Here is a 16,217-nt window from a genome sequence, read left to right on the forward strand (position 1 = left end):
TCGATGCAAAATGAATGGCTCAACAAGCCATTTTTGGAGGGTTCCTGAAAAGTGAAACTTTTGGAAATGGGAGGATTGGGCCCAAAGGAAGTGATATGTCTGTTGTCTATTAAGTGTGAAATTGATTCTGCTTGTTTGTTTCTTAAGGGCAGTAGAAGCCTCTATTTGCTGTTTTGCAAAGACGTTGCCATGGGCTCTGAAAAGGTGTCCTACTTGAGAATATATTTGTATGTACTGGCAAAAACCTTTCGCCACATTTGCAAATACTTTTCGATAATGCCACGGGCTAATGATTTGCCTTGGAATTAGGGGGGGGAAAAATACTGAATGGAAATCTGGAGACATAAAAATACAATGTTTACGTATTCAACTCATTCACTGCCGTTGACAGCTATAGACGTCAAAGACGCCATTTTAATGAGTGAATGAGATCATTTCCAAACTTATTGGTAAGATTTTAGTCCAGAGCTAAGAAAATATTTAAAAGAAATAGAAAAATAAGTCAATTTTTAATTATTTATTATTATATTTATTATTATAATTATTTATATTTAATCAGTTTAAGTGTCTGAAAGAATTTGCCAATCAAAAATGTTCATTCCACATTGACAGTCAAAGGAAACTCTTCCGTCACAGGCTACATTCTTGACCGCAGCGGCTTGCCAAAAATTTCTTTCAAAAAGTTGCCCCAGCATGCAGTTTGGAAAAGAAAGTAAAACGACAAGGAGGAAGACCATTTTGCTAAAGCGCTGAAGACAGTGACTAATGAATTCATAAGGCATTCGGACGGAAGAGGCGGCAGCATCGCGGCTCCATTAGTATACAATCTTCCATGCCCTTCTCTTTGGCGGCAACGTGGCACTAACAACTTTCAAGATTTGTGGGCGCAATACTGAGCCCATAGATTCCAGGTAATTTGCTCCACAATGAGGTGAGACCTCCCCCCCCCACAAGTTCCCGCAGTCTAGCACGCCACAGTGGTTGACCTATTCATCGGTCAAAACAAACAAGCCTTACCGTCCGCTTTTATCAGCCCCTTATTTCATAACCTCAGCCGCCAGAAATGAGAATGCTTTATGGGGGGGGCAGGAGGGGATTGGGATGCGGCCAGGTTGAATAGTGGGAGATGGTCGTCCGCCTGCGCGGCAATCTCTCTGATCTACGGCATCTATTGATCCTGCGAGCTTGTCCAATCAATACAAAAAAGAAGAGGGGGAAACAACAGAGGAGAAAATAGCCTATTTAAGGGGGCCCGGGTCGGAAGGCCGGACATGGCGAGCATTGTGTTCGTGCAGGTAAAGTGGTCTGAAGCGCAGATAGAGCAAGATGAGGGGAAAAGCGAGTTTTTTTTCCTCTCTCTTCATAATAGAAGACTTCCAGCGTTATTTCCCTGAAAGTGCTGGTGAGGTAATGAGAAAGCTAACAGAGGGGAGAAAAAAAACAGCGCTGAAGTGGCTGGTTGGGATGAGATATGAGGCCGAGGCAATGAGGCATCGCCACTATGCAGCAATTGAGTCGTCTGTGTGAGGTGGACGCCGCACATTAGGGCGGCACCCGAGAACAAAACCCTCGGAGGAAGGTCTGCCACGAATATAAATGTAGGGCGGACATAGATATAGTATGGCTAGCACGTCGCTCTTTCGATGTTATTGACTCACATTGACACCAGTAAGTTTTCACTGACCCTTACATGATTGTTTTATAACAGGGGTCTTCAACCAGTAGTCCGCGGCGGTATTGCAGGTGGTCGGCGAAATTGGAAATAATTAACATTTTTAAAATAAATGGACTTATTTAACCTTGATTAATTTCCAGCTAATTTTGTAAATCGTTAATCCATCCAATTATGTCAAATGTAGCTGAGATTTCCAAGCAGACAAATAAATCGTCCTTTGATGCAAAATAAATAATGTTTTTAGAATATCCGGGAGGGGCAGAGTACCCAATGCAACCCCACACAGAAAACCCAGAGGCAGAAATCGAACCCCTGACCTCAAAATTGTGAAGCTGATGTGCTAACCACTCGCCTACTCCAATAATGATTAAGATTCATCTTATGGATGCCGTTCCTGCTGGAATAACAATACAGAGGCGGGACATCGATTTTCTATGACTGCTTACTCACCGTTGTCAATTCAGCCATTGCGCGGGTTATTTGTTCTTCTTGTCGCGGAATAGAAATAATAATAAAAATCATGATCGTAATCGAGCAATTGGAGTCTGGCCAATGCAGAATTTACAATGGTTGTTTGGTAATTACATTTCCAAGTAGTCCACTGTTAGGAACTGAAGGTTTTTCGATGGATTTAAAGGCAAAAGGTGGATGACGATAAAAACAAAAAAAAACAATTAGGTATCCATTCATCATTGATGGCATTTTTAATTAAAGGACCTGAAAAAAAACCAGAATGAAAAAATGGCCCCACCAAATAAACTCGAATTAAACAAAATTCGAGAATTGCCTATTTTCAAAGCACCCTCCAAAAAAAACCAAGTTTCTTCACAGCCATTGAGACACTTTGTAACCGTCTTAAATTGTGAAAGACGTATGTGGCGCGAGCATCATTGACCATTTTTAGGCCTGAATAATTCAGCCTGACACGCAATTAATGCATCAAAAGAAAGAAAAGCCCGCACAATCTGCCACGGCCGGCGCTACGAAATCTCATCCAACGTGCCTCCTGTCGCCGAGACGCTTGTCACTTCCAATCCCCCTCCCCCCCTCGTCTCAAACAGGCGTCCGCCTTTCATTATGCTCGTGGGCTGCCAGCGAGTGGCCGTCAGATGGAGGAGAAATTTTTTCCAAAGATTGCATATCGAGGTGTATTACGACGGCAATACATCAGCAAGGGCGGGATAACAAGAAAATAAAGTGGAAAGACGAGCCGCGATTACTTAAAAGTGGACTCGGCCGATGTGATTCAATTTTGGTTAAATGCGAAAGTAACGGCGGCGTTTCAACAATATGCTTTGTTTGTATTAATACCCGAGAGTGCTGTGGAGTGAAAGCACAAATCGGTTTATTGCGTTCTCTTTATATTTCTTTTATTGGCCCAATGATTGTTCATTCATCCGTGGGCTGTTAAAAAGAAGTAAATGTACCTCTTAATCATGAATTTCTGCTCTTTTGGAAATTCCAAGAAAATGTTTTCATGAGAGTAATTGTATCGACTTGCCTGCTTCTTACTTTTTTTTTTTCTCAAATAATCGGTCAGCGGTGTGATTGCTTCAACTGAAGGCAAGGAAAGCAGTCGTTGACAAAATTGAAAGTAGGCGTCCAGTTTCAAAACACATTTGTAAAGAAACTAATTCATCATTTAGTTAAGTGGCCATTTGAGGGCTTTTTCGCCAATTAGAGCTATCGTCAAGTAACAATCGTGACTTACAAAAGATTGTCCAAGTGTATTGGCTACCAAATTTTGAACCATCAAATTACAATTAAAAAACTTTTTGAGGGTTACTCAAAAGAGAGCGAGAGAGAGAGCGAGAGAGAGAGCGAGAGAGAGAGCGAGAGAGAGAGTGAGAGAGAGTCGGTGAGAGGCGGTGAGAGAGAGTCAGTGTGAGCGAAGTCAGAGAGAGTCAGCGAGGAGTCAGACAGAGAGTCAGCGAGAGTCAGTGAGAGAGAGTCAGTGTGAGAGAGAGTCGGTGAGAGTCGGTGAGAGTCGGTGAGAGACAGTCAGTGTGAGCGAGTCAGAGAGAGTCAGCGAGAGTCAGACAGAGTCAGCGAGAGTCAGTGAGAGAGAGTCAGTGTGAGAGAGTCAGGTTGAGAGAGAGTCAGCGTGAGAGAGTGCGAGAGAGGCAGGTAGACAGAGAGTCAGAGAGAGCGAGAGCCAGAGTGAGAGAGAGTCAGAGTGAGAGAGCCAGAGAGAGTGAGAGTCAGAGAAAGTGCGAGTCAGAGAAAGTGAGAGTCAGAGAAAGTGAGAGTCAGAAAGAGTGCGTCCACTCTCGTGTGTTTTTCCATGGACCACCGCTAGTTCCACTCAAACTTTTTCCCTATTTTTTTCCTCAGCAATGATTTCTCAGGGCGTTTCGCTTCAACCGTTGTGTTCTTCACATCTGCGTGATTTATCGTCCATTAAAGAGGCAAAAGCCACGTTCTACCCTCTTCCACAAAATAACAAGGAGCCTGAAACGGTCTTCAATAAAGCTGAAATTAGCACATGTGGATCCAAGCGGAATTAGCTCCCGCTGGGTGACAGCGGAGCTGCCATATTTCACCAAGGCGAAGATGCAAAGCGGTTCATTGTATGATGATCTCATTACGCCGGCGCATTTCGCTCCATCTAAATCATGTCGCCATCGCGTCTAATAGGTTGCAAATAAAGACGCCTCATTTATGAAGCAGTAAATGTGTTGAGCGGCGTTCGGCTTGTAGGGGCCACTCTCTGATGGCCCTCCGCGCCATTGCGGGCGACGGCGGCCATTTGTCAGCACGGTGGCTGGGAACTTCCTCGTCCGCTGTTTCGGAGAAAAGTAGTGATCATCGTTGCGGGATAATAATCCATTAAAGACATTTACATAATCAGAGCGGGAAGACTTGTGGCAGCCTTCAAAGGCTCTGAGTCATGGTGGACATCGTTGTCTCTTTGCTAACGCAGACGCAGCGTGTAGCATTCATTGTCAAGGCCGTCCGCTTTATATTAGCATGATTGCGCTGACACTTTTATTTATGAAAATGCTCCACGCTGTGCTCGCATCAGACACAAAAGCAGCGATATCAAATATTAACGCAGAGATTTCAGGGGGGGGGGAAATATGCATCAGTTGTAAGTCTTACTTCTTAGGCGAAATGTTGTACATTTTTAGTCGATGACAATAAATGAAAAAATGATTACTAGAATTTTTTTAAGATTAAGTCAAGCACTTTGAATTCCCTTTTTATATGAAATGTGTCTTATAAATGACGCTGCCTTGACTTGAGAATAATGTTTTAAATATTTTCAAATTACATATATATATATATATATTTATCTATTTATTTATTTAAGTATTCATTTATTTGTTGTTTGTTATTTAGTAGATTTTAAAAAATATATATTTAAATCCCAACCTGCACTTGTGAGCAAGAATTTGTTGCTCCATAGTGTGCCACAACTGTGTTTGTGAAGCTGCATGGATGTCATTTTTTCATATTTGGATTGATGCGCTCACCATCTTCCACTATTTTTCTATCACCTTTGCGTCTTTCATACTCCCCACCTGTAATTACCCCAAGTGTCAGCTCACTGGGGTGTAAACACGGGCATCTTTATGAAGGTACAAGCCCCTTGGATCTGTTTGTCCCACCGGCAGCTTTAACAACACTTTAATGGGCTGATAACATCTGGAGCATGTGTCCGCCAGGCTTCATGCATTATAGGAGCCACCGCCCTCGGGGGCTTTGCATGCCATCCTAAATCATCCATCATGCTGAATGGGGGTGGTGGGGGAGAAGGGGGGTGGCATTTGCAGATTTACGTTTTCCGGGGAGCTTTGCCTGGGGCTGTCAGACGTGGCTGATTGATAAGCGGGGTTACACGGGTGCACCCGGGCCATTGCACAAGGAGCGCGTTGGCTCCGAAACGCCAGCTGCTGTCACCCCGGCTTCCCGTTGGCCGCCCCAGCCCAGAGGTGACACAAAAAGTACTCACACTTAAGTACGGACACTTGTGTGAATTTTTCTTAAGAGTCTTGCCTTGAATTTGATGCTATGAAATGTTCCATATACTACTTAAAGCTGCAATCTGAATTATAAAAATGCTATAAATGTTCCATAGGTTTATTAAACCTGCAATTTGAGTTAAAAATATAGGCTACCGTATTTTCTGCACTATAGGCGCACCTAAAAACCTCCAATTTTCTCAAAAGCCGACGGTGAGCCTTATAATCCGGTGCGCCTTATATATGGACCAATATGGATTCGTGGATGAGGACTAATTTATTCAAGTAAGCTTTACGTGTTTATTTTCCGTGTTGTGTGATATTAACGTTTGAGCAACGTTGAGTTATTGATATATTGTTTTCACTATTTCGAGTGTTACTATATTGTGATTGCATTAACGTTGAGCAACGTTGAGTTATTTATTCTATGCGCTTATAATCCGGTGCGCCTTATATATGGACAAAGTTTTAAAATAGGGCCATTCATTGAAGGTGCGCCTTATAATCCGGTGCGCCTTATAGTGCGGAAAGTACGGTAATAATATCCCAGCTAATTGTCTGGGGGAAGAGATTTTAGAAAGTCAGAATCTGTTGTTATTTTAGGCCAACGCAAGACAACATATTCGGGTACTAATCATTGGTTATCCGACAATATTCCTTTAAATTGGGAATTATGTTGATTCTTCAGATCTTTTCAGTCAATCTCATTTCTTCCCACTTCACGTTCCTCCACTAACAATCGACTGCAAGCCCAGACACAGATTATCTTGACACTGTGACTTCCCACCACTGGCCCCTTCAGCCTGTTACCATCATTAGCGCCACCGTTGGCGCCACGTTAGCGCCGCCTTTCAGCATGTTGACGCTTGTTAGCGGCAGCAGATGCGCTGATGGCGGAGTCGTGCAGACACCCACCGGCGGGAGGATGACACATCCAAAGGCAGACGGTGCCGCCACGCAGTAACCAGGCAACTGGAAGCCTGGCGCGCTGACCACTGACGCCGCATCATAATAGAAATGTGTGTTAGCATCACACGCTCACTCCCCCCCTCCCCTCCCCTTTGGCTACAACCTGGCAGACGTGACTCAACTCCGAGTTGAAGAAAGGCCTCCTCTGTAGTGTGCTCGCTTCCTCCACCTACTCGCCGACAATACACCACCGCTTGCCACCCACTCTTCCTGATCTTTTATTTAGCAGCCTCCACTTTACTACGCTAGCTCCCTTCGCGCTCATTTTGGTTCTACTTTGAGGAAATGCCACAATCCGACTGATACGGCGACAACAATAGCAATGCGTTACATACGTGAGAGTTTTCCATGGAAATTGCCAAAATCTCCCCAAAAAACGGCACCCTCAAAAATGTCTTCTACAGATTTTTTGGGTGGTTCTACTCAGAACAGATAAGCCTACAAAATGGAATGCTTTCTATCAAAATCTGGATTTTTGTTTCTTTCTGAGAGCCACTACCAAGTAAATTCGGTGGTCTTACAGACTTTCCTGTCATTTATCGAGATTTTTTTGGTGGGTCGACCAACGCATGATAGAGATGCCTACCGACTTCCACGTTGCTAAGTGATACAGGTTTTCGAGGCTGAAATTTCAAAGAACTCCAGGGGGTGCTGCCAAGCCAATTTTTTTGCAAATCCTCACCAGGATGAGCCTTGAAGACATCAAAGCGGCAGGAAAATTCCTTTTCGAACACCTTGATATTTAACAGCGATATCCATAATTGATGCCGCTGTATCAAAATTGTATCGTGGGAGATCATTTGGATATTTTGTCCCACTTCCATGCCCAATCTCTGTCTGAAGTTCACATTTCCGATGTTTTGTCCTCGCCTCGCACCTCTTTGTACCGCCGGTTGCCGCCAAGCTGATGTTTTCTTCCAGCCCGTTGGCGAGGCCGCCAGCCTATGCATCCCACAACACACTGACTCCAGGCAGCACCAGCGGAGAGATAAACATCAAAAACGCGTCTGCTGAATACAAAATGAGAACGAGAGAGAAAAATATCAAGCTCGTAGACACTTAACAATAAAAGACAATTTGGGCAGATTGTTTCCGAATGCTAGTACTTTAGACTTGGTGATAAGTACAACTGGCTGTCATTGTTGAAATTAAACAACAAAAAATTTGCGAGTTATATTTGCCGGCTTTAAACCAAAAATTAATTAAAAACCTATTTAATCATGAGGAATTAATTAAATCGCATAATAAAACAAAATATTTATTTTATTCTTTGACATTTATTAGAGAAACAGCAACAATAATCCCATTTGAATAATCGACAAAAACTATTTGGTGTATCTCAATAAAAGACTATCGGTGAATGGCTGCTAGCCAAAATCCATTTCATCTCAAATGATTCCAGTCAAGAAATTTTTCTTAATGAAGGAAGAACCAGGATGGTTGATCAAGACTGCTGCCTCCTCGTCTTGAAGCTCAAGAAGGCCTCAAGACTTCAAGTCCTGAAGTCTTCCAGGTCCACAAGACCACAAGACAAGAACACAAAACCCAAAGACTACAGATCAGAAAGCTACAAAAAGTAGAAGACCACGAGACTTCAAGACTGTCAGGCAACAAAATAGTATCTTCATAAAACTGAGCTTGTTAGCTTGCGCCGGTTTTCCCAATATTGTCAGCCAGGTCGCACTGAGCAAAAGCTAAGACAAACGTTGCTTAAAAAACTGCGTAAAACATCTTGACAGCTCACCTACTGAGCTGCTTGACTTTCTGACAGTGTTGTTTCCCACTCTGTGCCCTCGTAACAAATATGTCCTAAGCGTGAGAAATGAACGACGAGAAAAATGAAGAGAGCAAACCCGACTAACATTGAATGAGAAGATGATCCCTGTTTTATCAGAAGGATACAACAAATAGAACGCTCCAAGTCATTTCTTTTGAAGCTGCAATGATTGTAAATGGTTGGTTTGGGGTCTCATCAGAACCATGCTTAGATATTGTAGCGGGTTGCATACAGGCCCTGGGGGTCTGTCATTTCAACCCTCTTAAAGCACAAAAAAACAGTACTTCTGCGAATCCCTTCCTGATTGTTAAAAATTGGATTTTGAGTCCGGGTAATCGCTTTTAGCCATCTGATGGAAATGCATCCGACCAGGCCACCGCCATCATGCCGGCGTTAGAGTACCAAAAATGACAATTATTGCATTGGTGACTCAATTTGGTGACATCACAGCGGCCATTTTAGTCGAGTGCCGGAGCTTTCAGGATGCTGCGGACAAAAAAGGAAGCCAGCTTGTTATCTGATGTCATCGCGACCGAAGCCAGACGCGCACATGCTGAGAAGATATATTCCTCCAAATCCAACCTTATTTCCCTCTTCTGCCTGCGGGCCTCAAATTTCCTTCCTCGCTTTATCTCTTGCCTCCTCCTCCAACTCGTCTTCTCGGGTGAGGTCATGGTGGGATCCGCGTCCCTTGGCCTCACAGAGCCCACTGGCCAGTTGGTGTAATTATGATGGATGGAGTAATTTCCACAGGAGCCTTTCGGCAAGACGCTCAGAGTCGGCCGAGCTTTCTCTTGGCTTTAATGACTTTTTAATAGAGCTCACTCCCAAAGCCACGTCGCACCGGGCGCCAACGACAAATCACCGCTGTTAAAGCGGGTAATGGCGCAGGCGGACATGTGCGGTCCGGCTTCTTTAGAAGCCCCCTGAAGTAACAACCGCTGTGTCTTTTCTAAGGTTCCTGTGTATACACTCACAGCTGGAAGGAACACTTTTAAAGGGGGGAAAGCTAACGGACTCAAGCGCTGTTAGCCTAGCTTGTCGTCATTTCAACGACCGAGCTATGAATCGATTGAAGGAAGAAATCAAAACGTGAGCACAATATAAAAAAAAAATCTAGAAAAGCTGCTTGGGATGGTGACGTCGTCCCACACAGTGACGGTTATCCGTCAATGAGGTCTTGCTAGAGGTCACACGGTCTCAGGAGGAGAGAAGGGTGGGGACCTTCCCATTACGAAATGGGGGTCACAGCTTTCGGCTCTGATGTCGCCAATAAAAGGTGATAAGAAATGTCAATCAAGCATTAGGTTACATTTATAATATGTCACCAGATGGTCTTCGTGAAGCTACCATAACAAGTGTACTTGTTATTATAACTTATTTGGATTGGTATCGGAAAGACTACGCAGGGGACTCAACGGTTTTCAGTTCAAGACCCCGTAAAAAGTGGCAAGTAAACTTCTCAGCATAACAAGGCGGTGATAATGGTTGTGGGATTTGGGTTGCGTCGTGGGGACCAATCAGGGCCAAAGACAGCTGCAGTGCCTCTGGCCTTATCCAACCATCTACTCCCAAACCAGACCTGTTGCGTCACTACCAGAGGTGGAGAAAATAGGTAGAAATTGTTCTAAAGAAAGAGAACTGCTATTTTGAAAATATATCAAAAATAAAAAGTAGTCCTCCAAAAAATTACTTATTGTGCAGCAATGAATACTGCTTAAAAAGGACAATGCAACAAATCTTCTAAATTAAAGCAAATTCAACCACAAGATGGTTTTAAATTAATTCTTTTGTTTTATATTAAAAGACTCGCCAGGCAGTGATTACATAAAAAGCGATCATCATCGAGTCCGTCGGACGGACGGGGAAGCGGGCCTTTCACTCCACTGTGATGAACACACGGCAAGAAAAATCAACAAATTTGCCAAGTGAAAGTGACAGCTCCAAGACGGCCGATGCCGAGACTCTAATTACTGCCCGCTGAGCATGAACAAACCTAAATGACAGACATTTTTCCGCTTTTGCGATGTGACGTAGCGTGCGGGATATCAGTGTGAATTAGCTGTCATGCTTCCAGTGGCCGTGTGTGATGACAAGCAAGAACTTGTCGGTGTGATGTAAGCAAACATTTTTATTGTTAATTATAGCGGGATATCGGGATCCATCTTAAGGAAAAAGTACCATTTTGTCAGTGGCTAGCTTACCAAGGCATAGCGTAGTCTTCCGAATAATAAACACCTTGTTCCGTCGGCCATTTTGTGATAACCGTCCACCATTTTGACATTTCTGAAATAAAATCAATTCTAGAGAAAACTGACAAAAGGCCAAATAAAAGTGCTTGTCATAACGAATGATATTTGATATATGTCATTGTTTTGTATGAGCAAGTTGCTCATGTTGATGCGTGTTTATTAGTGACGTTTCATGTGGCCCATTGCCAGAGCTGCAGGTTTTTTTATTTTTTTTTATTTTGGGTCATAAATAATCAACATTTTCAACTCTCACCTCAACAAATGCCAGTGGGCAAAGGAGTTTCATTTTCATCTGTGAGCTGATAGAGCAGCTTCATGAACAAGGCATTAGCTTAGTTACAGTTTGAGGACATGCTAGGTTTTAAAGTAAGACGTGATTAGGGGTTAAATTTCATATTTGTAATTCAAACCTTAAGTTGAATCAATGTTTTTTTTTATGCTGTCACATTTAGGTCATGAGGGGATTTTTTCTCGCACAAATCAACCACAAGAATTGGGTCATTTTAGATCAGTGGTTCTTAAGCTGGGTTCGATCGAACCCTAGGGGTTCGGTGAGTCGGTCTCAGGGGTTCGGCAGAGCCTCCACTGCAGAGGTCCGAAAAACACCTGATTCATCGTGTAAATTCGTGATGACCCATATCTGAACTGGTCTCGCAAAGGCAACAGCAGAAGTCACACTGATTTGCAGGTATGTAATTCATTGTGAGTTCATGCATTGTGTTAGTTTTGTTGTCTGAACAAGGTGACATTCATGCACGGCTCATTTTGTGCACCAGTAAAAACATCTTTGTCTTGAATTTGATCAAATATAATTTGACAAGCGACATAGAAAATGGATGGATGGATGGATGGATGGATGGATGGATGGATGGATGGATGGATGGACGGACGGACGGACGGACGGACGGACGGACGGACGGACGGAGAGACGGACGGACGGATGGATGGAGAGACGGACGGACGGAAATCTTATTTTTCACTAAAGAGGGGTTCGATGAATGCGCATATGAAACTGGTGGGGTTCGGTACCTCCAACAAGGTTAAGAACCACTGTTTTAGATGTATGAGACTCACATTCTGAAAAGAACCCCAGAAATTGGAAAAGTTGGTACAAAATAAGCCAAGCAGCATGTTGGTCTTTTTTTTGACAGTCTTATTTTTGACCCGACTGTGTCATTTAAAACCCTCGCCTTGTCTTGAAACTCTAACCTTTGTTTGAAACCCTCCAGACACAATGCCATGTGAGGTAGCTCATAGTTTCATCTTCCAAACAACGCCGCTCCGACATTAATATGCGATGAGGCGCTCAAGTCTGTGCGGATTCCTTCCAGGTGAACATCTCTTTTAGACTTCTCCGAAAACGCCCTCAGCAGACTTCGGCATCCGAAGCAGCCGGTCAGCAAATTGCACCGACCACCGCCCCCCCCCCAAGCGAGACGGCCCGGGCCGGCGCAGTGCTGAGCTGTGGACTCGGCGGCCGTAAAGAGGTTTAGGTGCAAACAAACATCCCATTTAGTGGCGCGGCTCCTCCATTTAGGCGGCGATTATGGCCCTCAGGGTCCTGGCTCAGCACTGAATTATGAATTAAGTTGTCAGGAGAGCTTCTGCTTATGAGCTGAGGGGCTCATTGAAATTTAATTTGAAAAGGGATTCTGTTAAGAATGTATGCTCAGCAAGCTCCTGTGCTGGACTAAGTACTGACGAGTGCAATGGAAGAAAAGAATGTGGTTGGAGGAGCCGCCTTGGTCGAATTGCGTTACATCACAGAGGCTCCCTTTCTATTCGAGCACCCTCGGTGAACATCGTCTCGCAGCTGGTTGATACCGATTTACGCGTCTCGATAGATCCCGACTCACTCTGAGGGAAGAAATAAAAGGTGGATGATGCAGAAAAATGAAATTGGTCACTGAAACGGTAACAGGCTTGAATCCTTGTAACCATTTCAAAGCTAAACCTAATTCGAAGCCCTAACCTGTTTGAATCACTGATCCAGCATGAAATTTGAAACTGCCTTAAAACTCAAATTTGAAGCTTAAACTCAGTCTTGGAAATGTGAATTTGAGAAAATAACGCTAACTTCAAAACATTTTTGAAGTTGAATTTTTGAACATGAGATCAACCAAACACAAAATCATTTTTTCACATTTTCACATAATTTCGTGTTATGCCAAGAAGACAAATAAATCAACATGTTCAAAAAAGGAGAAGGAAGAAGCTCTTGCTTGTTTTTTTCCTACCCCTTTTATACATCATAATTCTTAACATGGTTGCTGAATAGTTTTTTCGAGGTACAGAAACTTGATTTATCGGAGAAAGCTAATTTTGGAAATGAAAAATAATTTTAAATCCCTTATCAGGGCTCAAAACCCAAACTAGTTTGAAGTCTTAAAAACCCTAACTTGACACTCAAACAATAACCGACTCAATAATTTGGGCAACACTGCTGTAATCGTTTCGTTAGCTAGCGTCCTATGCTAGCTCCTGCTCGTCTCCCCTTTCAGAGACACATCAAACTCTAGCTTTCATGTTTTTGATCCCACCAGGGACCCAGTGTGCCCAATTCTGCTCTTTTAGCATGCACGCCATATGTAGCCCACCTGATGTCTCTCCCCAAGGGTCCCCCCCCCACAACTCACCACCCCTTCTCCCTTTTATCATTTAGCACTCTGAGGGCGCAGCCTACAGTCAGAGCGCGTTCCTTTTAACGTTAAAAGCCTCGTGTCACATGAACCCGCAATGCCACCCCGGACGGGACCTTGACTTTGCTACATTCCTGCCAGATGTTCGGGGAGCCCCCTAGAGGGGATTTAGGTGATTTGGGAGTGGGGAGGGGGCAACTGCGCCGCCAAAGTGTAACAGCTTAGCGATCCCAGAGGAACCATTGACGGCCATCTGAAAGGTCTTTGGAAGGAGACCGGACCCTTTCCCATGACGCTGCCAGCGGAATAGAGCACTGCGGGCTATTCCGCTGATTCGGAGAGTTGGCAGTATTCGATGCCCTAATTTGACACCCTAACCCTCTCTTTGAAACGCTAAGTTTGGAATGGTAACCCATGCAGAGAGTCACATTTGTTCTGGGCTTTGCTTCTGTATACAAATGCTGATCCTGGAGGCGGGGCTGGGGACTGGCGGCCAATCAGACGAGACGAGCACATTGCGTTGATCGATGGAAGAAGTCGGGGTCAGCCATCCTGCCATTTTACGGCGAGGCTAGCTCTAACCTTCACCCTCATGCTGTCCATTGACGTTCCCAAGCCCGTCCCGAACACACACACACTCACAGACACGGGATTGACAGCTCACAGGGAAGGGGAAGGAGCTGCCGGGTGAGGCGAAGGAGGTGGCGCATCCGGGGAAGGGGAGGAGGACGTGTAGCCCTGCAGGCCGGAGGTCTCGCTGCCAGACACAGTGTGAGCTCTCGTAAGCGAGTGTGTGTGTGTGTTAGTGTATGACCCGTTTCAAGGATGGCTCACCAAAACATTTAAAATAAAATTACTTTAATATTTGGTTGGCATAGCAATATTGTTTTAAAATATATTTATATTCATTAAAAATATCTATATAATTTTAAGAACCCAAATTGCTAAACACGTCCGTTTATTTCAATTTTATTATGTTTCAAATGTTTTGCTAGCTTTGATTATCATACTATTTATTTAGATAATGTTTTTTTTTGTACATGTACTACATTCAAAATGCAGTATTGTGATGGGAACTTTCAAACAAACCTCCAGGCTAAAGTATGAGAACACACAATATGCAGTAGCGAATATTCACTTGAGTTGTAATAATCAATATTTTAGAGCTTGCAGCCATGTCGCCCTCACCGCACCACCGCTGCCACCACCTCAAAGCAAGTTTAGAGAAAAGCGGGGGTAAGAAAAGAAAAAAAATAATCAAGGCAACAGGCTCTGCTACAACAGACGGCTGGAGGAGGGAGCAACACGACGGCCACTGCGATACCAGCATTGGCGGCCATCTGAAGCCCTCGGCTGACATCCATCCATGCAGAGAAGGCAACCAGTGGGGGCTCAAACCCAAACCTATTTCTGTGACTCTTGGTGCAAAGAAAATGTTCTGTTTTCATAGCCGTTTGTTGCTCGACTAGCTGCTAAATGAGCAAAAAATAAGCAAAACACTCAGAACCCATTTCCGCAAGACTCAGCAGAGGGGCGAAATAAGAAACAATTACGTTTTCAAGCAGATCTGGTGAGAAATTTCACTTCAAAATATAAGCTTGCCAAAAATTGAGCATTGATATATTGTAAACATATCCCAAAAATAAAATGTGTTAAAATAAAAATCTAGTTACACTAATATTAACATATACAATTTATTCATATATTTAAAAAAAAATGCTTATGTCTAGCAGTACTTACAGTCAATCCACTCGAAAAGGTGCTTTTCGCATTGAGGCAAAAAAAAAAAGCACTTCAATCTTTCGAGTCCTACTGCTGATTTAGAATGCAAGTGTGTGACTTGTATGATTAAGTACAAAATGGCTGTGCGTGTGTTTATTGTTGATGCAACACATTCAATCAAGCACCTAAATTTTGATACCGTATTTCACTTGTGGCCAATGGTGCAGAGAGCGTATCCATCTTTACCGAGTGTACTCGTGCGTTAGCAGCAGAGGAAGAAGCATTGTGTCCGCAGTTTCCCCCTCGACGATACACTCTTTGCTCTCACTATCTGCCTCCCACAACTTTTTACACAACACCGTCCCGCTAAAGCAGCATGTGGCTCAACCACGCAATGTTAATTTCCATCAAATAACTGTCAACCTAGCTTAACGCGAACATGTCACGTGAAATGCCTTATTGGGATAACATAAATTGCATAAATGTTTATGGTTTGAAAACTTGAAGCAGCTGCGATTTTAACATGGAACAGCATAGGAAGTAAAAGAATACTCACGAATATTCAGTTTAGTTGGGGACCTTCTCTGCCTCTTGCTCTTGCTGTGAAACACGATGCACCTCTTCAAGTAGATGTTCGTGCTGGATGGCATTGTTGCAGCACGACATATATGCAACTCTAAATTTGGAATTGCCCGATTGTTGCAATAAATTATTAAAACCGACTGCTAAAAAATCTGATGGGGGGGGATTAACTCTCATGACTCCATAGTATTTTATTGTACATCACTGTGGCGTGAGAAGGAAATGAAATCGCTGCAAGAGCGAGCACTATGAGCAACAAACAAGTGTTTTGTCGAGTAGTAGTTTCAAACGTCGTGCGTGCGTTTTGCGTGACCCTCGCACGTGAGCTGCGGTTACAATCAAGCGCCGTTAACATCAGGAAACATTGAAAGCATTTCATGCGCATTTTCATAATCGTACTTTCGTGAACCAAAAAATAGAGAGGAATCTAGTAGCGTGTGGGCGTTAAGTGTAGAGAAAGCACGGTTTCAAGTGTGCTTGCGTGTGTGTGTGTGTGTGTGGGGGGGGGGGGGCGGGGTGGGGGGGGGGGGGGGGGGGGGGCAACAGGTGTGACGTCACGAAGGCACGCATCCTCTGGAACCATGTGACAATACTGACATCTACTGGCTGTATTGCTTGTGTTGTATGAGGCATTCT

The sequence above is a fragment of the Syngnathus acus genome, chromosome 3 (genome assembly GCF_901709675.1).
Source record: "Syngnathus acus chromosome 3, fSynAcu1.2, whole genome shotgun sequence".
Classification (NCBI taxonomy): Eukaryota; Metazoa; Chordata; class Actinopteri; order Syngnathiformes; family Syngnathidae; genus Syngnathus; species Syngnathus acus.